Raw genomic sequence first — 24224 nt, 5'->3', positions numbered from 1 at the left:
CTGATGTTGTTCAAAATCAAGTTCTTTCTCTCTGTTAATTAGCAGATCATAGCCTAATTTTATCACTAAACCTCGCCTAAGATTTATATACATAGCAGCAAATTTTTAAAAATGGAACCAACTTTTATGTTTAGGTTAGTGCCTTTTTGCCTAAAGCCTCATAAAATACATAACTCAAACATCTTGATTGACAACTAAATGGGAATGAAGTTAGTTTTATACCATGACTTTTTTTATTTGTATTGTCTCTAGCCAGGCTATAGAGACACAAAGATGAATAAGACACTACCCCTGACTTTATGGAATCTATAAGGGGAATAGACAAATAACCATAACACAATGTAATAAATTTGATGAAAAAGAATGGCAGGGAGGGATAGCTATCTAATCCACCTTGTAAAAGAAGGGTTGGTTTCCTATAGGCGACACACCCAAGACATAAATGATAGATGTACAGTAGCCAGTAGAAATGAGGCAGGTAGAAAGGAAAGAGTTGCATACAAACAAACAAACAAAAAAACACATGAAGAAATTCTCAGAAGTAACAATTAGCATAGTTTTGCAGGAAACTAATAGTTCAATGTTCATGGAGCATTAAATGGAAGGCAAGAATGTCTTTTTATTTGTTATTAGAGGCTTGACTTTTTGTGATTGATTATAATTTGAATAGTAATACTGGAGACAGCAGATACAATTTTTTTTTTCTCTATCCATTAAGAAGCAGAGTTGAAAAGGGAAGAAGAGAAATAAGGCCATGTTTGGAATAAGATGGAGAGTCAAGAGAAGTTTTTAAAATTTTTTCAGATGGCAGAGTGGGATATATATAGGCTGAAGGAAAGAGCCTATGGAGAAGGAGACATTGAGGATTCACAAAGAAAAGATGATAAAAACTGACCAGGATATAGAAAAGTACAACATTGGTTGTACAGATAGAGGAATGAGCCTCAAAGAGGAGATTGGATATTATATCTTTGACACTAGATGCAAGGAGGCAAAGATGCAGATGTAGCTTCAGATGAAATTAGTGTGTTTGGAGGATAAGAGAATGGGGGTAGGAGTTTTGATAGTTCATGCCTGAGTACACCAACTATTTTTGTTGCCTCAATTATTTTAGTGTTTCAGTGATATTAAATTACATTGTCCACTGAGAACAAGTATTCTACCCTATTGTTCTGCTTTTGCCAACACTATGTGAAGATTAAGTTGTCAGTAAAGCATTTCCTTTTATTGGGAATAGTGGTTAAACAGTCAATCAGTTCAAAGTGTTCTTGTAACATGCTACATAAGACTTCTTTTTCTGACTTGGCTTTGTGCTGTTCTTCTGGATAAAGTCATCTTCAACCTCCCATCGGTCCCTGACTCCTGCTGCTAATGGTCAGGTGTAACCAAATCACAACGATAAAAAAAAGATGCATGTTCACAGAGGAAAGGCTAGGACTTTCTATGCTGGCCAGGGGTCTATACTCAGCTGACTTTTATTTTTAGCATTTTCTGCCTCTATAAGTAACAGTGATATCATATTATATGTAAGTAGGTTTGTACAGTTTGCAGAGTTTTTCTAATCACTCAGTGCACATATCAAACCTAAGAGAAAGGCAGGGTAGGTGTTACAAATCTTAGATCATAGATAAGGAAACTGAGACTCACAAGAAATAAATGAAGCAGGGCATGCTGGAGAGATAGAATCTAGGTTTTCTGGCTCCCAGTCCAGGGCTTTTGCAAATGTATATTATAGAGAGTAAAGGAAAGGAGGAAGAAGACAGTTTTAGTCACAAAAGCATGTCATGCTATGCAAATATCATTTATGTTACAGTGCCACATTATCACAGAGATTTGGCTGAGACTAAACTTGTGGCAGGCAATACTTAGGGAAAGACTGATTCTGTCTTGAGAAATCTTAGATTCGTATTTTTTTTTCAGTCCTGGAAGTTGGGGATATATTCATGAAGAGCTGTAGTCAGGAGGAAATAACCATATAACTCTCAGTTTATCCAACTAAAAGATTTACTTGAGATGAAATTGGCAACTTTGTAAGCTGAAATCTTACATAGAGATGAAAACAAATGTAATCACAGGCTGTGTGACAGGAGAAGAGCCAAAAATGACTTTTGAAAAGAAAAAATAATGCTGATTTAGCATTCAGTAAGATGCCTCCAATTGTTTGGCTTACTGCCTAGCTTTATATACTGTACTGATTATAAAAGTAATGAAACAGACATTGGCTAAATATTTATTGGGAGTTCACCAGATCCCTGGGACCTAAGCACCACGTTAGACATTAGAAGCATAAAGAAAAAGAAGAAATAGTCTCCATACTTAAAGCAGTCTCAATATGAGAAGCACAATTAGCTATAAAATAACAATTGACTGTATAGCGATTTTTTTGCAGATGCAGCAAATCCTAACAGGTTAGATTTTCATTTAGAGAACTGATGCATGTGTAACTAGCTAGTGTACAAATTAGTCAGAAGCTACAAGGAGCAGACCTCTGCCCCAAACATTTTCAATGTATGGTAGGATCTCAGATTAAAAATGTTTATATGCTAAGATATTATTTTTCTTTCTGCTCTGGTAACATTTGTGATCAAAATGTTTGTTCAAGTTTCCATGAAGGCAGTTACAAATGAGTTAAAAATTTTAATCACCTGCAGAAATGCTTTACTAATCTGTGTGAATGCTACCCATTTATAATCAATCAGTCAATCCACCAATAACAAATGTTTATCTGACTCCTGTGTATCAAGCCAAGCACTATGGTGCACTCAATATGTATATGAATAAATTCAGAAATGGAATTCTTGATTACTAACTTTGGAAAGTTTCTGATTTAGTTGGAAAGTAAAACACTTGAAATAATTAAGAAATAGAATATATAAGCACTGAACAAAAAGGCACTAAACTTTTGGGAACGGGCCTAGAGTCACAGTTCTGGAAAGGGGAAGGTCACCTGGAGTTGTCAGGAAATGAGTGAAGGTGTTGGAGAGGAAGCAGCACAGGAGATTATAGTGTTGTGGAAACCATCAGATGGGGTCCCAGAAGAGGTCAGCGGTGCTTATGTCGAAGAGATCCAGGGGAAGGATGGTGGAGGAAAGGTAGTGGAAGATGGCAATGTGGAAGTTTCTGATGATCTTTGAGAGAGCAGTTGTCCTTATGTTAAGAACCAAAGTAAAATTTTGAGAGGTTAGACCTCATATATTCTATTATAAATATTAATTTCTGAACTAATTTCATAGAGTAGCCATTTAGGTCATATATTTAACTAAAATTCTACCTACCTAATTTCTTTTAGGCTGATATTATTTTCTATTCTTAAGAGCCTACTGGATATTATTAATGAAATGATGGAAACTGTCTGTTGGTGTTTCCATGTGTTAAAACTTTTAGTGCTAGTATATGTTTATCGTGCTAATGAGCTATTTATAGAAATAAAGGACTCTGATCAGTGGATTTGACAGAGATTTGCATAAAATTTTGCTAGACTTGATGATATTTAATTAACATGTGATGAGAATATTTATTGTTACCTTAAAAATGACACATTTCCATAAATGGTTCAATAAAATCACTACTGTGGAGTCAGTCATTGCATATATCTTCTGTTATTACTGTGAAGATTCTTAGCAACTAATTTATTAATTACTAGCCTGTTTGCCCTCAAATTTGACTTTCTAATTAAAATTCACCAAATATTTATTAGGTACCTACTGTGTTCAGGCATTACACTAGGCTGTAAAGATACCACGGTGAATAAGACACAGTCTCTACCCTCACTGAACTCAGAGTATATTCAGAGAGGAAAAAACAAGTATATAGAATAGAGAGGGTTTTAAAATTTATCTGCTACATATCAAGTATTCTTTTCCTAGTTAGATCAAGAAAAATTGTATCTATATGATTAATATCAGGTTAAAATAAATTATTATTCCAGGGGTATCCTTGATGGTGAAAAGATTAAGTTGTTTCTTCAAACTAGAACATACCAGAGGTAGTAGGGCATTTGAACCAAACCCTTGGCAAAGTGTTATTTCAAACAAGAATTCCACAAACCATTTAGTTCCACTGAAGGATTAGCCCACATACTATTTTTGTCATCCAAAGAACGTTAAATTCCAAATTCCCTGGTACTGGTATGTGTGACATACACTTTTAAGTAGACAGTAATCTGTATTGAGATTCTGTGCTGTCCACTCTGCAAATATTACCTCCCCTAGCATATGGAGATAACAGAACCAGGTATTGTGAGTGTTGTTCAAGATAAACAATGAAATTACATTCTAGTTTTTTTGAGCCTTTTTATTTAAATTCCTTAGCATGCCCTGTTAACCCAATGAATATTTTGGATTCTTCTGTACAGTGTTTTTGTCTAGAATTAAATTTATATATGTCTTATCACTTGTATATGCTTTAACAAACATGGAAGAAACATTCAAAAAAGAAAGGGAACCTCACGACTTTCACTTTAATGTGCAATCTATTAGTTTTAGCATTATTTGTATTGGTAATCTCATATATCTCACAAAGCTCTTTAGAACATTTTGATGTGCTCTGTGATAGATATGATTTTCATTAAACTGTACAGCATGTGTAGCTACTTGGTTCATTACAGCCTGAATACCATATACTGGGGAGATGGGTGAATCAGAACTGTTACATAGTCACACTGGCAGTTGCCTAGGCTGAATTTTCCATTTTGCTGAGATGTTATTTTTCAGCTACCATGGCAACTAATCCTCAACCATACTTCCACTATTTTATTGCAAATTATTAGAGTAACTTAATAGACCATATGCTTATTATAATATATAGTTTGTATTAATACTGGATTTTGTACTGGCTATTTCAGAAATTTCAAAAGATAATGTGATTTTATACTGTCAGTTTAATGGAATTTATTCTTACATAAACATTAAAATATTCAGTACAATAAACAGTTGAGAGATACCAATATACATTTTGAGGATACAAAAATATCATTGAATTTTTGTATTAAAGCATCAACATTTGATGATATTCTGTTTGTGTAACACCTGTGTCTCATTAGGGTAATCTCTCCAACCAAGCAGGATAATAGTGCTCTCTTTAAATTAATTTCTGGAGAAAAGACTATAAGTATACAACATGAAAGCTAAGCATATTGGAAACTTTCAAGTCTTAACAAGGCCCTGTGAAAGGACAATATATTGAAAAGAAGAATTCAATATTTTTGTTTGTTTTAAAAAATAATATAAATTATAATTTTATGGTGTTTTATATTCATTTAAGGTTTAAATTATATAATCCTCAATATGCATAGTCAAAAATTGTTGCCTTAAGAAGGAATTTTAAAGTTTATTAATTCAACGAATACTTATAGAGTGCTGTGGTTGTTTGAACCTGTAAGTGCTCCAGGTCAACACGTTCTTAAATTTAACCCATTCCTGTAGGTGTGAACCCATCGTAAACAGGACCTTTTGATGAGGTTATTTCAGCTAAGATGTGACCCACCTCAGTCAGGATGGGTCTTAATCCTATTGCTGGAGCCCTTTATAAAAAGTGAAATTCAGACAGAGAGAGAGAAAGCCATAGGAGGCAAGAAGCTGAACCCGGAAGAGAAGGGAGAGACCAGGAGACACGGCTGTGTGCCTTGCCACGTGACAGGGTAAGGACCCCAGGATCTTGCAGCCAGCCCCAGAACACCACAGTCTTCAGGGAGAAAGCATCACCTTGATGATGCTTAGTTCTGGACTTTCTTTTAGTCTCAAGACTGTAAGCTAATAAATTCCCTTTGTTTAATTTGACCCATTTCCCGGATTTGTTTGAACAGTCTAGGAAGCTAAAACAGATGTAAGTGACAGGCATAATTCATATCTCTGAAGATACAGTAATGAGCAGGTCTCTGACCACATAGAACTCGAATGCTGTTGGAGGGTGTGGTAAGGAGAGTGAAGGCCCCTACACCCCAAGATGTCCATGTCTAATCCCTGGAAACTTTGACTGTGTTACCTGACATGGTAAAGGGGACTTGAGGTTGCAATTGGAATTAAGGTTACTCAACAGCTGACCTTAAAATAGGGAGATTATGTTGGGTTAATTGGATGGACCCAATGTAATCACAAGGGTCCTTAAAAATGAAGAGGGAATCGAAAGAGAAAACCAGATTGGTGGCAGTTTGAGAAGGACTAGTCCTGATGTTACTGTCTTTGAAGATGAAAGTGGGCTATGAGCCAAGGACTGCAAGCAGACTTTAGAAGCTGCAAAAGGAAGGGAAATGGTTTCCCCCTAGAATCTCCAGCAGGAATGCAATCCTGCCAACACCTTGATTTTAGCCAATGAAACCTATTTCGGTCTTCTGACATCCAGATCTGTAGGATAATAAAATTTATATTGTTTTAAGCCAGTAATTTTAGGGTAATTTTTTTACAGCAGCAATAGGAAACAAATAAAGAGGAAGAAGATAATATATGAGCAAAATATTTTTTAAAAAAGAGATAATTCATCAAATAAGTCATAAAGGAATTAAAGCAGTGGGGTCATTTGAAGCTATGCTGTCCAATGTAATAGCACTAACCACATGTGCCTTTTTATATTTAAATTCACATCAGTTAATTAAAGTCTAATATGCCACATGTAGCTAGTGATTACCACATCTGATAGTGCAATTATGGGACATTTCCATCATTGCAGAAAGTTCTATTGGACTATGTTCTCTGGAGAGTGGCAGCTGTTGTCGGTGAGGTGGATTCAGTTCATGTAAAGATCTGAATGAGAAGATGGAATCATGTATGTGAAAGGCCAAGGGGAGAGAAACCAGGCAAAAGGATCAAACTGTAGAGTTATAAGTGCTATAAAGTAAATAAAATAGAGGGATATGATATAGGGCATTAAAAAATCTTCCAGTGTGCTTTAGGGATATGATTATTATCTTAGATTAAGGTACCCATATAGAACTTTCCCTTCTTTCCTTCCTTCCTTCCTCTCTTCCTCCCTCCCTCCCTCACTGTCTTCCTCCCTCCCTCCTTTCTTCTTTCCTTCCTACCTTCTTCAGGCATTTATGACAGTCTAATTGGATAAAGTTTTATGACAGCTAAAATGTATCCATAAGTGAAAATATGACAGCGATGCTAAATTAATAGAACTCTCAGTCTGATTGATTCCTCCTTTTTAAAATTATGGTTCATTTTGATGGCCTCAGAAGACCACTTATTCTATAGATGGAAAGTTAAACTGAAATTTTGCATTGTTCTAGGGAGGACTGGGGAAGTGGGGAACTGGCAGGATCCTGCTACACTGGGGTCTCTGCACAGTCTTCCCAGTATCAGAGACATTTGTCTGGTCATTTTGTGGTACTAATCCAACCTGGCACCAACCTACATCACATCAGTGGAAGAGGCAGAAGTAGGAGTCATGAATCATGGCTCCCCTAGCAAATAAGGAGAATCTTCAGTAAATTCTGTGATTGTTTAACACTAGTTCTACTGTTGAACTAGAAATTTGTCTTTATCTTGAAAGGGTATTTTTGTTGTTGTTGCTATACATACACTTGATTGTTCTTTTCCAGTTTGAATTAATAATATTGGCTTTCAATGATTATGTCTTATACAATAAAAAATAGAGTTTCTTATCTAGTTACCAATTTTAAAGAATCCAGAGAGTACTCTTTTTTCTTTTTTTCTTTCTTGCTTATTTGTATTAATATTTTCCTTTTAAAATATATTACTGCAGGATACTATAACAGTGACTCATAAAATATGTTATTAGCATAATAGAAATTGCCAGCAGTCAGTGGGTTGCTATTATCCATAGCTAAGGAATATTGGAAGGTTGTTACTCAAAGGTAATGCAGTCAGTGGGTTGCAATTTTCCACAGCTAAGGAATATTGGAAGGTTGTTACTCAAAGGTAATGCAGAATCTCAGGGGGTCTGTATGGGAACTATCTTTTAAGGCAAATGCATCTCACCGGTGAAAGTAGTGGAGGATGCTTTCCAGATGTTGAAATGCTTGTTTTGGCAACTGCTACAGAAAACTGAAACACGTGTTGCCAGAAAAAACAGAAGGGATGTGAAGCAGTGATGTAAGAGGGATCAGGCTCATGGCATGTGAGGCAAGCAGAACCCAGAGAGTATAGATACAGGGAGAAGAGTTGAGTCAACACAACAGAATTTGGAACATCAGCAAAGCACGTCTGCCTATTTACTGGGAGCACACAAAGCTAATCACAGCTGAACACCCCACTTCCCCCTTCCTGTATCTTCTTCATTGCCTTTCCTGTAATTATTGATGTCATATTGTTAATTAGGGACACTCTCCCTAGCTAAGATGTTTGTCAGGCATCATGGAGGTAAGGGACCATGCACAACTGGGGTCAAGAAGGTTTGTTTTCAAAACCTGGGTTTATTACTTACTAGCAGGGGGGCCTTAACTTCTAAACCATTCAGTTTCTTCATTGGTAGATTGAGGGTTATAATAGCTTTGCAAAGAGCCTCTTGTGAGAATCAAATGAAATAATGTATTTGAAATACATGTAATAAATGAGTTTCTTCTCACTGCTGTCTCTCTCCAACCAAACTCCAGAAGTAATATGCTCATGTCCAGTAAAGAAAAACAAGTTTTCATAAAATCTGACAATTGAATGTAATGTTGGCAAACTGCAGAGTGGATCTTTTTGTTCAAATTGATTTTTTGTGAGCTTTTGGAATAGAATCACATAGGGAGCCAGGTATTCTGTCTAAATATCAGATAACTTTTTGGGATTTTTTCTAAAACGTGAAGAGAATATGAAAATAAAAATCCATTCTTGATCCTATTCCGCCAATACTTTTTATACCTATGTGTTGATTTTAAAATGCATACCGTTAATTGCCATCCTGAAGTAGGCAACCAGTTCCAAGCAGTTCAAGGTAAATTAAATTCCCCATCTACCTCAACACCTTGGAGGGATCTTTGACCTTCATTTATGAATGATTTTGATGTTCCCCCTTCCCTCTACAGTCCTCTCTGCCCCATATCCTTTCTGAAATAGAGGTTTTTCCAATCCCTTTGCTAAGCATGGACCTGGTCCAGAAAAAGCCAGGCTCTTCCAAAATGACAGACTCTGCAGGAATTGGAGCTTAAAAACCATAATTCATACTCTATTTTCCCAAGGGGTGGAGCAGCAGGAGCCAGGATAACAGGAAGTGATGCCTGTGGGGAACTGGCTCATTCCACACCTGGACACCTGTTTGTGTTCCACTGTGAATTTGCTGGGGAAACTTTTGAAATAAATTTTGAGTTGAACTACGTAGTGTCCTGGTCTCCTTGCCACTTCACCTGACCACATCAACTATCTGAGTACCATGCTAATCTAATTTCTCTGAAGAAACATCGCAGAGATGTAACTCAGCATTTTTTGGTATCATGACTTGTAGAATAGAAGTCACAGGGTGCTGAGCTTGCCTATTAACATACTTGGAGTTTGAAACTTTCAGCTTAAATCCTAGCTCCCCCATTGACTAGCTGTATGGTCTTGTGGTTTACATCCTACATATGTCTCAGGCCTACACCTATAAAATTTAGAGGATGATATTGCTCTGACTATCTCATAGTGTGCGAGGATTGAATGTGAGATAATTGTGTCAAAGTATTTAAAACAAGGTGGTGACTCTCTTCACAATCTCCCCTGGGACTTTGAATAATCCTATTCACTTTGTATTGTAATTATTTGGCTGTCTCTGCTAGAGACTCAAGGAAAGAGATCATTTTTATTTCTGTGCATTTTTATCAGCCTTAATACCTAGCTAGGTACTTGCCTGGACGAGGGAAGGTATATAGAGATTTCTTGGGAGTGGGGCCCCTGAAGTCATGCTGCAACAGATCTAAATCTCAGGCTACCTCGCACTGTGTGTCCTTGAGCAGAATAGTTAACCTCGCTGAGCCTCAGTCACGTTGTCTATAAAATGGAGATGCAAGTCATTGCCTACCTAGTTCATTTATCAAATAAGATAATACATCCAGAGTATTTAACACAATGTATGGCATGTATTATACCTGCAGAATTCCTCATCTTTTATTTTTGTTGCGTTCTCAATGCATTTTTTGTATTAACACCCCCAATAGGATTTTCTTTACCTCAAATACAAATTTTCTTCTACTTTAGATGATTAGGCTCTTTTTTTCTCCCTCCTAGATGTTTGAAGACAATTTTCTGCCTCAAATTCTAAAGCTTTATCTTTTTGAGCCTTTTAGGTAAACAGAGGAACACCACAGTTCACTTTCTAATAAAATAACTAGGGTCTTAGACCCAATAATACTACGTTGAAGCAACAATTGTTCATTTGTTCTAGATTTTTGAGTGAAAATTCCATATTTTATCAAAAAGTTTTTCTGAAACTCCAGAGCATCTTTTATTTACATTGTGAATTCCATAGTTACATTATTAAAAAAAATCAAAATGGCTTTTAAAGTCAAAGGACTTTTATAGCACTTCTGCTAGGATATGGTCTTATCAAAGCTATTGAGAACTATGTATGATTTATATGGTCAGTTGAATAAGCTTGATTATAACAGAGCTTTAAAAGTTATCATAGTAAAATTAGAGAAGGTCCTTTTGTGGTTTTTGTACTTAAGGAGGTAGGAAAAACAGTTATGGAGGAATATGTATTTTTGTATTCTTGCTTAAGTTTTAATTTAAACACACTTTGGCAACGCATGGGGAGGTGGAGGAAGCTAACTGAAATGGAATGTTAACGTTATAAATGCAATAGCTAAATGTCAGGTGTTTATTTAATTTGTAGGTTATCTGGACATATCATTTCTTTTTAAGGATTTACCATCCATTCATGTCTTTAGCCATGGATACAAGAGGAAATAAGACAGTAAAAAAAAACAATTATTTCACTAATGCATTTCTTGAGAGGATTTATTATCTAAGAATATGTTCTGAACTTTTTCATTCTGGAGATAGCTTCATTTGCCATAAGCCATAAACTGTTCTGAGACCTACTGTAACATGGTTTGCCATAAAGGTTATTTTAGCTTAAAGAAGGTACATTTTGATGCATGTCCAGGGAAAAGTGCAATAATTCTATGTGAAGGGAAGAGTGAAGGGATTTGGTTCAGATCAGAGAATATAAGAATAAAGTGTAGTTGGGATGGACCTTGTTAGTATGTCTTAAAATATTTGAAGGGATTAGATGTGTGGAAATGGATTAGTTATATTCTTTATGATTCCAGCTGGCAAAAATAGCTCCATGTGGTAGAAAGTATAGGTGGGTCAATTTTGGCTGTCAGGTAATCCATGATATATTCATTGAATTGCATTAAAAAATACTCTCTCAGACAGTTCCAAATTTATACATAGAAGCAGTCTTTCAAATGCCATGTGAGATTCCTTATGGAAGATTTTTCTAACAATTTGACTTAACTGAAAATAGAATGGGCTCCCTTTTGAGGTGGTGAGTTCTCCATCTCTGGAATAATTCAAGCAGAGGCTTGATAATCACTTAGGGATACTATAGAAGGAATTCCTAAGAAACTGGACTAAATATTTCTTGTTCTCTTCTGATGCTCTGTGTAAATGAATTTAGTGTTTGAAGAACCAAACACAAGCTCCATAAGTTCATTCCAGAACAAAGATATGAGAGGACTACAGGTTCCAAGGAATAGCAAGGGACATTTATTATATATAAAAACCTTTTATCTTTCAAGGAATTTTTTTAATGGGGTTGAGCAAATCCAAGTATGGCTTAGATTGATTCTTTGTAGATAGACAAGACATAAGTAGGTCTTACAAGATAGATATGGTAAACCTCAGAGTCGTTGGCATTTCAAATTAAAATTTTAATCTTTGCAAACTTTTAAACGACTTTAAAATTTACATTTTAAAAATGAGTTGCACAGATACTGCTTTAAAATTTGTGTGTACAGAAAGCTAACTGAATTTCAAGTAGAAATCCCCTTCGATGCACTGCATCCTAAGGAATTGTATATCAACCTGACAGAACTAGAAGTGCATCTGTGGCCTAATATTTGACAATTACCATGAGATCTGTTCACGTCATGTACTTAATTGCTTGTCATCTAAGACCATTTTGGCTATAGTATATGGACCCTTAAGCCATCTCTAAAGTACAATTGTAATATAGAAAACAGTCACAACTGTTTAGGGACTGAACAATTGGTTGCTTTCATTTGACCTTGTTATGGACTCTGAGCCTGTTAGTTTGATTCCTGAAGGCACACACATTGTTCAGGAATGTTTGCCAGAAATGAGTGAGGGCTAGTTTTCCATATTGACCTCATACATAATTACATAAATTAAAGCAAACCATAACAACTGAGGGCACACATAAAATACATGTCACAGAGGGACTTTTAAAGCCCTTGCATTGCTCTGTTTGAAATTACATAGTCATATAGCACATATATCATTTTTGAAAAGTGTATGTTTAAGTTTCTGCTAAGACTTTACAAAGAACACTAAATAAAACGTTCTATTTTAATAAACATTACCATGGAGTTTTTCTCTGGAAAAAATTGGCTAAGGAAATGGAATGCCAGAATAGAAGGCAATGTTTTTATTCTGGAGGTTAATGACTTGATGGGGAAATTTCTAATGCTAGGCTTCTAAACTGTCTTGAAACCATCAAATACAGAGAAAGGGAAATGGAATTGTAGAATTTTGATCTGAACTCTTTGAAAAGATCAGCCATTGTTTAAGGCATTTATACTTTCTTCATTCCTCGCATTATCAGAATATGTTGATATTTAGCCAAGTCCAATTTAATATTATAATTAACCTCTATCATGTGTGATTTTCTTTTGGTTAATGGTGTGGTAGATTCTTTTTAAAATATATTCAGAGTAGTTTTTTATTCTACTTGATATCTGCAAATGAAATTGCATTCTGTGTGACTAATAAAAGAATTATAGACTTTCAGTATTAAATGGAATTTAACAATACAAAATGTATTTAAAAATAATTTATTTTTAGGTTGTAGAGAGCCAAAAGTTTTAATTATCAATAAAATATTAATATTCCAAACTTACTAATCAAGTCTTATTGCATTTATTTCACTTTCTAAAACAATCTTTCTTTAAGTTTGTAGGAAGTTTAGTTCTAGCTGTTTTCACAACTAGCTTCTAAAGCAACATACGAGATGTAATGGTTGGAAAACTCACTGAAAATTCATATATCAGATTTTCTGTATAAGAAAATTGTGTGAGAAGCCCTTGGTGAGAGATACAACATTTTCTATTTTTCAAAACTTTTATTGGGGTGCAAACAGCATTTCTTGTTGAAGACCATATAATAATTAAAAGGAGTTTAATCACCACTTGAATATTTTAAGAATTTCCATCCTCGATTAAGGCCATGTTCTATATGAATTAGCAATCTGGATATAGTCCCAAATCTGTAAAGTGGGGCATTTTTGTGGAACAAATGTAGATTCAGTTAATTTCTGGTTCTGGGACACATGGGGATAAAGACTTTTGAAGGCACTCTCCAGTATTTTTATACATAGTCTAGCATTCCTAGGCATATATAAACATATATACATATATATATATATATATATATATATATATACATATAGTGATAACATAAATACAACATAAAATTTCCCCTTTTAACCAGTTTCAATTATACAAATTCAGTGGTATTACTTACCTTCACAATGTTGTGCTACCATCATCATCATCCATTACCAAAACTTTTCCATCATCCAAAACAGAAAATCTGTACCCATTAAACATTAACTCCCCATTCCCCCTCCTCCTGCCACCGGTAAAGTGTAATCTACTTTTGATTGCTGTGAATTTATATATTCTAGTTATTTTATATAAGTAAAACCATACAATATCTGTTCTTTTTTGTTTGGCTTATTTTAGTCTTTATGATGTCTTAACGGTCCATCTATGTTGTGCTATGTATCAGAACTTCATTCCTTTTTATGATTGAATAATATTCTATTGTGTGTATATACCACATTTTGTTTATCTATTCATCTGTTGGTGAACACTTGGGTCGATTCCATCTTTTGTCTTTTGTGAATAATGCTGCTATGAATATTGGTGTACAAATGTCTATTCCAGTCCTGCTTTCAATTCTTTTGGGTATATGCCTACCCGAGTTGTATGAGAATTCTATGCTTAACTTTTTCAGGAACTGCCAAACTATTTTCCAAAGCAATTAATAATATTTTACATTACTACCAACAATGTTTGGGGCTTCCTATTTTCCACATTCTCACCAACACTTATTTTCTGTTTTCCTTTTTAATAAAATAAAATTCTAGTGGGTGTGAAGTGCTATGTCATTGTGGGTTAAAAAAAACTCTTCATTTATTTAGGTTTTTATTAATTTCCTTTAGGAATTAAAAAATATTTTATTGTAGTTATATATGTATATATGTATATATATGTATACATAATATATATACAAAAACATTAAATTTGCCATTTTTACCATATGTAAATATACAATTCAGTGGCATTAATTCACAATGTTGTGCAACTATCATCACCATCCATTACCAAAACTTTTTCATCACCCCAAACAAAAACTCTGTTCCCGTTAAGCAATAACTCCTCATTCCCGCCCCCATCCCTCCACCCCCGGTAACCTGTAATATACTTTTTGCCCCTATGAATGTACATATTATGGTTATTTCACATGTAATATCATGGAATATCTGACCTTTCATATCTGGCTTATTTCACTCAATGTGATGTCTTCAAGTTTCATCCATGTTGCAACGTATCAGAACTTCATTCCTTTTTAAAAGTTTTTAGTCATAGACCATATTTTGTGTATGTATATACCACATTTTGTTTATCTGTTCATCTGTTGATGGACACTTGGCTAAGGATGTTAAGCATCTTTTCATGTGTTTATTGTACATTTGTATACCTTCGTTGGAGAAATGTCTATTCAAGTCCTTTGCCCATTTTTAAATGTTTTTTTTTGTTGTTGTTGTTGTTTAGTTGTAGGTGTTCTTTATATATACTGGGTATTAAACTTTTTTCTCTATATGGTTTCTGAATATTAGCTCAATATTTTTTGTTGTTGCAGTATTTCATATGTTTAAAATACCATATTAGAGGACAATACGGATTTTATCTTTATTACCAACTTTATAATGGTCCTTTCTTCTTGATCTAAAAATTCCATCTTTCAAGTCTCAATTCACATCCTCTGACTTGGTAGATTTACTGACTTATCACACTCTTTTTAGTTTCATCGTCCCAGCCAGGTAGCCAGGCCTCTTCTTTGCAGATTCATCCAGAGTCCCTGCCTCCCTTGCGTCTGTACTTGCCTTTTGCTGTACTCTTTCTACCTCTGTGCATCTTTCCTTAGATGTGGCAATCTAAGCCACATAACAGATTCCAGTCCCAGCTACATTATGGCTTTTTGTTTAGTTGTAGGAGTTCAGATAAAGGTCAGATGCTATGCTATTTTTATTTATGTATTTTTTCTTTCCATAAATATTTTGGCTTTTACAACTAGCATTTTGCTGAACTGTCTTCTGGGATAACTGTGCACAGACATAGATTATTTTCCTGAATCTTTCTCATCATAATGTACCTTGTCATCTAAGTGAAATTTGGATCCTTCTACTCCCGATGAACAGAAATGTACTTCTCTGGGAATGAAAGTATATTTTCCACAAAGACATTCATTGGTCTTTTATTTATCTACCAACAATATCATACAACTTTCTGAAGTTAGCCACTCAAAATTTGGTGTTTCAGTCCCCAGAAGAGTTTAGGGATTGCCCAACAGTGGGTTTAAGAATTTGCGATGGAATGCTTAAGAAATTCCCCACCAGCTCATTTGGTCTAGACTCAGAAAGCACCAGACAGGAAATGAAGCTTCTCTTCCTCCTTTTCCTCTCTTCTCTTTCCCATGGGATTTTTCTGGGACCATGGGATCTTAGGGGAAAGCTGGTAGACTGATTATGAAGTAAAAATCGATCCAGTATTGTCTATAAACCTGGAGAATTTTCTAGGCATTGCTTCATCTGAGATGTTATAACACACTAGTCCATGGAAGGATCCAGAATTTGAACTTTGTTATTTGACCCTACTTGTTTCCCGACTCTAAACCAACTTCTTATGCATGTCAAAACATCTCCCCAAATCCCATGATGACTCAATATTCAAGTAGTTTGGGTATGAACTTTTTCAGAGACATTTTGAAACTCCAGATAGATTACATCCACCAGTTGTCTCCTGTTCAAATGCTTACTTAGCCTGACAACTCTAAAAGGTTAGTCAAGCATCATTTCCCCTTCCAAAAACATGAGTCCTTTGTGAGTTCTGTTGTATTAAGTAAATAGCTATCCTTCTCTGCCCCTCTTTATAACAGATTCCACCTGATAGCTTGAGTGGAAATGCATCTTCAACTTTCACGGCCTTCACTGGATTATGTGTTTATGCATGGGGTTCATATTGACTATTTGTCATCGTCTGATATGCTGTAATTTGTTATTGATGTATGTATGCCTGAGTTAACTGTTTGACATTTCACCCTTAAGTTCTTTCTTAATTTTTTGTGTGGATGCTATAGTGCCTCAGGGATTTATCTGAGTCAAATTTTCTAGTAAATAAAGCATTTAATATACTTTTGGCAATTTGATCTAGTACCTCTGACATGCCTTGCTTAATTCAGAGTTTACATGTTGAAATCTCTTTCAAGTGAAGATACCAAAACAAAAAAGAGTTAACAATTCTTTGTGTATTCCCTAAACATACCATTTTATATTTAGCATTCCCTGGGATTCTGTGGGTGGATTCCTTCCTCTCTTTGACTTTTTTCAGAGGCCTCTCATTACTGACTTTGAAGTTCCTTATAAGATAGTTTCACAAACACTTTTCTGGTCTGCCTAATTTCTAGTGGTATCTGAACTGTCACATTTTGGAGGCTTCCCCCCTTTTCTCTCGATTTGGAAATCTTTACATTTTATACCTATTTCTCTCTGTGATGTCAGCTTTTACTGTAATCTGCTGCTGTGAAAGCTTTTTTTTTCTTTTTTTTTTGCATCTGGCTCGTTTTTATGATTCATGACAAAAAATCCATCTAGGATTTCTAATCATGTATTTTAAAATAGTTTCCAGACTTCTGTGGTTTATTTTATTTTAAACTATTCCTCTTTACTTTTTTTATAATTGCCACATTTTTCTAAGCTCCCTTTCCTAAAACTAAGTTATTTTATATGGCATTCTTTCTTTTGCCCAAATGTGAAGCCTAATTGTTGTGAATAATGAACAGACAGAAAGAACACTCATAATATGACCTGGATCAATTCCTGCTCAAATCTGTCTAGACAAAAATCCAGTTTCAGCAAGCAGATGTCTATAATCATCTGTATTCTTGCATTCAAGTTTACATTGTTTACCTGTGAGATGATAATACAAATCTTCATTATTATTACTTTAGCAAATGTTTTCACTTTTTTAACAGTTATATACTATTCAGAGTGTTTTGGTTAAAATGGTTCCCTACATCATTCAGAATAAGGTTCAGATCCTTTTGTTCAGCACATAAGACCTTTCATAATTTTGGTTCCTAATTACTTGTAGCCTTATCTTCATTTACTTCCTACTGCACTCTTTTCTTTTGTGTACAGTTCTTCCTAAACAGTAGCATTTCACCACTCCAGATCTTCTCCCAGATCTTTCTGGAACCCCCTTCCCCATCTACTTCATTGTTCACCCATTCAAATACAACCAAATGTCTCCAACGTAATCAAGATGCTAGCTGTAGGCCACTGTACAGTGAAGTCACAAGTAACTTCACCTAATTCCATGACCCTTAGCCCTCTCTTTAAGTCATTAATTCTGCTGTCTTGCCCTCTGTGAATGCAGATTTGAGAGTCAGCTCCTCTCATTCATTTAAACAACAAAGTCCACTCATACCAAACCTTAGAGAGATTAATAAGTTACCTGAAGATTTGGAGTCCTAAGGAAGAGTCACATTGTTGACGACTCAGTCCCCTGCAATTTCTTTGTTTCTCCATTTTTCCTCACTGCTCCCTCTCTCTCTCTTTCCATCTCTCCTCTCCCCTCCCCCTGTTATCTCTGGCTCTAGTATTTTCCCACCTTTTCTTCTTTCTCAGGGAGGGAAAAATCTTTCCTTAGGGGATTTTGTAGCTTGACCTCACCTTTCATACATAATTTTTCCTATACTGCAAGCAGTTTAGCGAAGTATATTCTTTCCTTTAAAAATATTGTGCTTTCCCCCCAAAAAATCCTACTGAATATAATCTTCACCTAATTACTTGGCAACAAATTTTTAAAGTGCCTACAATGATCCAGGAAACATAGTGGACATTGATTATCTAGTGGTAAAAATGCAGATATGCAACGATACAGCTACTAGAGCTAATAAACAAATTTAGCAAAGTAGCGGGATACAAGATTAATGCACATAAGTCAGTAATGTTTCTATATGCTAGAAATGAACAAACTGAAGAGACACTCAAGAAAAAGATACCATTTTCAATAGCAACTAAAAAAATCAAGTACCTAGGAATAAACTTAACCAAAGATGTAAAAGACCTATACAAAGAAAACTACATAACTCTACTAAAAGAAATAGAAGGGGACCTTAAAAGATGGAAAAATATTCCATGTTCATGGATAGGAAGGCTAAATGTCATTAAGATGTCAATTCTACCCAAACTCATCTACAGATTCAATGCAATCCCAATCAAAATTCCAACAAGCTACTTTGCAGACTTGGAAAAGCTAGTTATCAAATTTATTTGGAAAGGGAAGATGCCTCGAATTGCTAAAGACACTCTAAAAAAGAAAAACGAAGTGGGAGGACTTACACTCCCTGACTTTGAAGCTTATTATAAAGCCACAGTTGCCAAAACAGCATGGTACTGGCACAAAGATAGACATATAGATCAATGGAATCGAATTGAGAATTCAGAGATAGACCCTCAGATCTATGGCCGACTGATCTTTGATAAGGCCCCCAAAGTCACCTGAACTGAGTCCATAATGGTCTTTTCAACAAATGGGGCTGGGAGAGTTGGATATCCATATCCAAAAGAATGAAAGAGGACCCCTACCTCACCCCCTACACAAAAATTAACTCAAAATGGACCAAAGATCTCAATATAAAAGAAAGTACCATAAAACTCCTAGAAGATAATGTAGGAAAACATCTTCAAGACCTTGTATTAGGAGGCCACTTCCTAGACTTTACACCCAAAGCACAAGCAACAAAAGAGAAAATAGATAAATGGGAACTCCTCAAGCTTAGAAGTTTCTGCACCTCAAAGGAATTTCTCAAAAAGGTAAAGAGGCAGCCAACTCAATGGGAAAAAATTTTTGGAAACCATGTATCTGACAAAAGACTGATATCTTGCATATACAAAGAAATCCTACAACTCAATGACAATAGTACAGACAGCCCAATTATAAAATGGGCAAAAGATATGAAAAGACAGTTCTCTGAAGAGGAAATACAAATGGCCAAGAAACACATGAAAAAATGTTCAGCTTCACTAGCTATTAGAGAGATGCAAATTAAGACCACAATGAGATACCATCTAACACCGGTTAGAATGGCTGCCATTAAACAAACAGGAAACTACAAATGCTGGAGGGGATGTGGAGAAATTGGAACTCTTATTCATTGTTGGTGGGACTGTATAATGGTTCAGCCACTCTGGAAGTCAGTCTGGCAGTTCCTTAGAAAACTAGATATAGAGTTACCATTCGATCCAGCGATTGCACTTCTCGGTATATATCCGGAAGATCGGAAAGCAGTGACACAAACAGATATCTGCACGCCAATGTTCATAGCAGCATTATTCACAATTACCAAGAGATGGAAACAACCCAAATGTCCTTCAACAGATGAGTGGATAAATAAAATGTGGTATATACACACGATGGAATACTACGCGGCAGTAAGAAGGAACGATCTCTTGAAACATATGACAACATGGATGAACCTTGAAGACATAATGCTGAGCGAAATAAGCCAGGCACAAAAAGAGAAATATTATATGCTACCACTAATGTGAACTTTGAAAAATGTAAAACAAATGGTTTATAATGTAGAATGTAGGGGAACTAGCAATAGAGAGCAATTAAGGAAGGGGGAACAATAATCCAAGAAGAACAGATAAGCTATTTAACGTTCTGGGGATGCCCAGGAATGACTATGGTCTGTTAATTTCTGATGGATATAGTAGGAACAAGTTCACAGAAATGTTGCTATATTATGTAACTTTCTTGGCGTAAAGTAGGAACATGTTGGAAGTTAAGCAGTTATCTTAGGTTAGTTGTCTTTTTCTTACTCCCTTGTTATGGTCTCTTTGAAATGTTCTTTTATTGTATGTTTGTTTTCTTTTTAACTTTTTTTTCATACAGTTGATTTAAAAAAGAAGGGAAAGTTAAAAAAAAAAAAAAGAAAAACAAGAAAAAAAAAAGATGTAGTGCCCCCTTGAGGAGCCTGTGGAGAATGCAGGGGTATTGGCCTGCCCCGCCTCGATGGTTGCTAACATGGCCACAGACATGGGTGACTGGTGGTTTGATGGGTTGAGCCCTCTGCCATAGGTTTTGCCCTTGGGAGGACGGTTGCTGCGGAGGAGAGGCTGGGCCTCCCTATGGTTGTGCCTAAGAGCCTCCTCCCGAATGCCTCTTTGTTGCTCAGATGTGGCCCTCTCTCTCTGGCTAAGCCAACTTGAAAGGTGAAATCACTGCCCTCCCCACTACGTGGGATCAGACACCCAGGGGAGTGAATCTCCCTGGCAACATGGAATATGACTCCCAGGGAGGAATGTAGACCTGGCATCGTGGGACGGAGAACATCTTCTTGACCAAAAGGGGGATGTGAAAGGAAATGAAATAAGCTTCAGTGGCAGAGAGATTCCAAAAGGAGCCGAGAGGTCACTCTGGTGGGCACTCTTACGCACACTTTAGACAACTCTTTTTAGGTTCCAAAGAATTGGGGTAGCTGGTGGTGGATACCTGAAACTATCAAACTACAACCCAGAACCCATGAATCTCGAAGACAGTTGTATAAAAATGTAGCTTATGAGGGGTGACAATGGGATTGGGAAAGCCATAAGGACCACACTCCACTTTGTCTAGTTTATGGATGGATGAGTAGAAAAATAGGGGAAGGAAACAAACAGACAAAGGTACCCAGTGTTCTTTTTTACTTCAATTGTTCTTTTTCACTTTAATTATTATTCTTGTTATTTTTGTGTGTGTGCTAATGAAGGTGTCAAGGATTGATTTAGGTGAAGAATGTACAACTATGTAATGGTACTGTAAGCAATCGAAAGTACGATTTGTTTTGTATGACTGCGTGGTATGTGAATATATCTCAATAAAATGAAGATAAAAAAAAAACTCAGTGAAATATAATAAGAAATTTGGTTACTTTAAAAAGTTGGGTTATATGTAATTTTTACTTTTTCTCATTGAAACTTTTATATGTTTTCCAAATTTTATTCAAGGAGCATATATTTGTGTTGTAATCAGAAAATAAACAATAAACATTATTTTTACTGTTATCTCTAAAAAAAAAAAATTAATATTGTTGATATTCTACCTTTGCATCATGCTCTTAAATGGCTTGGCATGGCACCATTACCAATGTTATCTGTATTTGAAATTTTGATATTTTGTTCACCATGGACTTTTTGCATTACTTTTGATTTTTTAAAACCTTGCATTCAAATACTATTTCCTGAGTTTTTTGGTGCCCCTTAAATTTGGGGCCCAAGGCAAATGCCTCACTATCCTTCCCTGCTTTAAAACCTGAAGCACACTTTTTCACTTTAATTATTATTCTGGTTATTTTTGTGCGTGTGGTAATGAGGGTGTTGGGGATTGATTTTGGTGATGAATGTACAACTATGTAGCAGTACTGTGAACAATCGAATGTATGATTTGTTTTATATGACTGTGTGGTATGTGAATATATCTCAATAAAATGAATATTATAAAAAAATGCAGATATGGTTTGATGAGTCAAACAGGAATACATAATTGCAAATTATCTGACTTAGATCCCCAGTTTGATTTGGATGCCACTCCTATGCAAACATAGCATCCAGTACATACTTCTTTTCCTAAACTTAACCATGCATTATTATAATTGATTATGTGTGTTTGTCTCTTCTACAAGTCTGTAAATTCTTAAAGAAGGGACCTTGTCTTATTTACTTTGTGTTCTTGGTATCAAGTATAGCACATGCACATAGAATGCCCAACTGTAGTAGATCTTCAATAAATATTTGGAGTTGTGTGAATGTAGCTTAGTTGAATTATTTTGGTGAAATATAGTATACTATATCCTCCCAAATACCATTTATTTAGAGTCTGAGGCAAGGAAGTCTTTATGAGAACTTGTAAAAATCTCATGACTTTCATTGCTCCATACATGTGGGAATTAAGAAAGAATTCTGCACTGCTCTGAAGGCAGTACTGGCAGTGCCCTAGGTTAATTTGGCTTTCCAAGAGGGTCCAAACATAAAGAAAGGCTAGTTCAATAAGGATCACTGTAATAGGAAGAAAATTGTGTGCTAATGTATTCCAGGAGATGATGAAATCCCTTATCTTATTAATTTGGCAGTGCTGAGTTCCTCTTCTGTAGAATGTAATTTCCTTTCTAAAAGAAATGAGGCATCTGTTCCTACTCAGAACCAAATGGAGAATTCTTTATCCACATCAGCAAGTCATGGCTGCTCAGTGTTCAAATATACTCATTGCTCAGGATATTCTACTGATACAGACTAGTTAGTGCAGCTGGTGTTTCACATTACTTCTTGGAAATATAAGCAGCTACATCTTCCTAAATTTCTTAAAATTAAAAAGAACTCTGATGAAAGTGTATATATTTTTAAAATTTAACAGGAGCCTAGTGCATTTCATTGAGTCAGATTATTTGAAAACTTATGCAAAGTATTATATATATATTATATATATGTATATAATGTATGCATGTACATATATTTTTGTTTATTCCCACTTTTTCAGCATAAGGTGGTTCAGCAAGGATATTGCAGCATATTTGTATCCTTATGAACCTAAAATATATCAGTATCATTGTAAAAACTCAATTTTTGTAACTCAAAATTTATAAAACATGATTTTTTTTCTTCTCTCTTCTTTGAGAGATTATTGTCCAAAATTAGAACTTTTGCTCTGATAACCAGTTAAAACTAAGCAAATTTCCAACTATGTACTTGCCTATTGAAGCTGAGCTTCTTATTCTTAAAAAATGTTTAAAACTACATCCTTTTCTCTTTCTTTTATGTATCTTTTTATTTACCTTTTCATTTTCTGAACTTCTCAGAAAGCTCTCAAGTACTTTGAATGTTTTTAGAGCCTAAAGAATCTTGCATTATTACAACATGGTTTCTTGCAGTGGAAGAATTCCTTTGAGTGTCCGCACCCCTTTCCATAACCATCTGTTTTGCAGATGATAAATGTAAGCACTAGGTTTTTTTTTTTTTTTTTTTTTTTTCTCTCTGCTAAGGATCTGGGAAACAGATTGTACCTAAAATTCTACCCTGGTGTTCTCTAATGTATTAATCTTCATTACTGTGTCAAGTTCTTCAAGAATTTGGTTCTGCAGCTATATAGTTGTTTAAAGACTGAACATACACTACCTACTACACACCACTTGTAGGATGTTTTCCCTGGTGCTCTAATATCTTCATTCTTCTTGTAGAATAGCTGCATCTTATTCCTTTTAAGGCTAGTTTAAGACCTGCTTCTTCTGTGATGCCTTTCCTAGTCAATCCATCATCTGTGCATCTTTCTTTTATTGTCTGGAGCACTCACTTACATGCTAAATCAAGGTACATTATTTTTTTAAATGTTTCACGTATGTACTTGGTTCCCCCAGCAGAGTGTAAGTTGCTTGAGAAGAGGATTTTTTTTGTTTTGTTTTGCTTCGAAGTCACAGTACAAAGAAAGCAATACATGTTCAACACTTAGTTGTTGAATGGATACTACATTAATGCCATTGAAGACACGTCATTATAATAGAGAATGTGAGGAAGAAAAATTAGTTAAGAATAAAGTCAAGTTAGGAAAAAAAATCTTACAATGGAAAATATTAATCTAAATTGCAGGGCCAGGGCTGGCCTTTTCAGAGCTGTTGTATGAATTAGGGAAAAAAGCCCCTTCCTTTGGGAGACTAGGCAAGGGGCTGGACCTTTGTGCAAACAGAAAGGCACTCCTTTCTCTGGTAGGTGCAGCCCCAAGTTAGGGGTGTCTTAGCAAA

General features: G+C 35.4%; 1 protein-coding gene across 1 annotated transcript in view; it reads left to right on the top strand.

The window, feature by feature from the left end:
* COL5A2 (collagen type V alpha 2 chain) overlaps positions 1-24224 on the top strand; it is a 181816-nt gene that overhangs the window by 15858 nt on the left and 141734 nt on the right.

The sequence above is a fragment of the Choloepus didactylus genome, chromosome 9, assembly GCF_015220235.1.
Source record: "Choloepus didactylus isolate mChoDid1 chromosome 9, mChoDid1.pri, whole genome shotgun sequence".
Classification (NCBI taxonomy): Eukaryota; Metazoa; Chordata; class Mammalia; order Pilosa; family Megalonychidae; genus Choloepus; species Choloepus didactylus.
The sequence above is the reverse complement of the archived record's forward strand: the minus strand, read 5'-3'. Positions and strand labels throughout refer to the sequence as shown.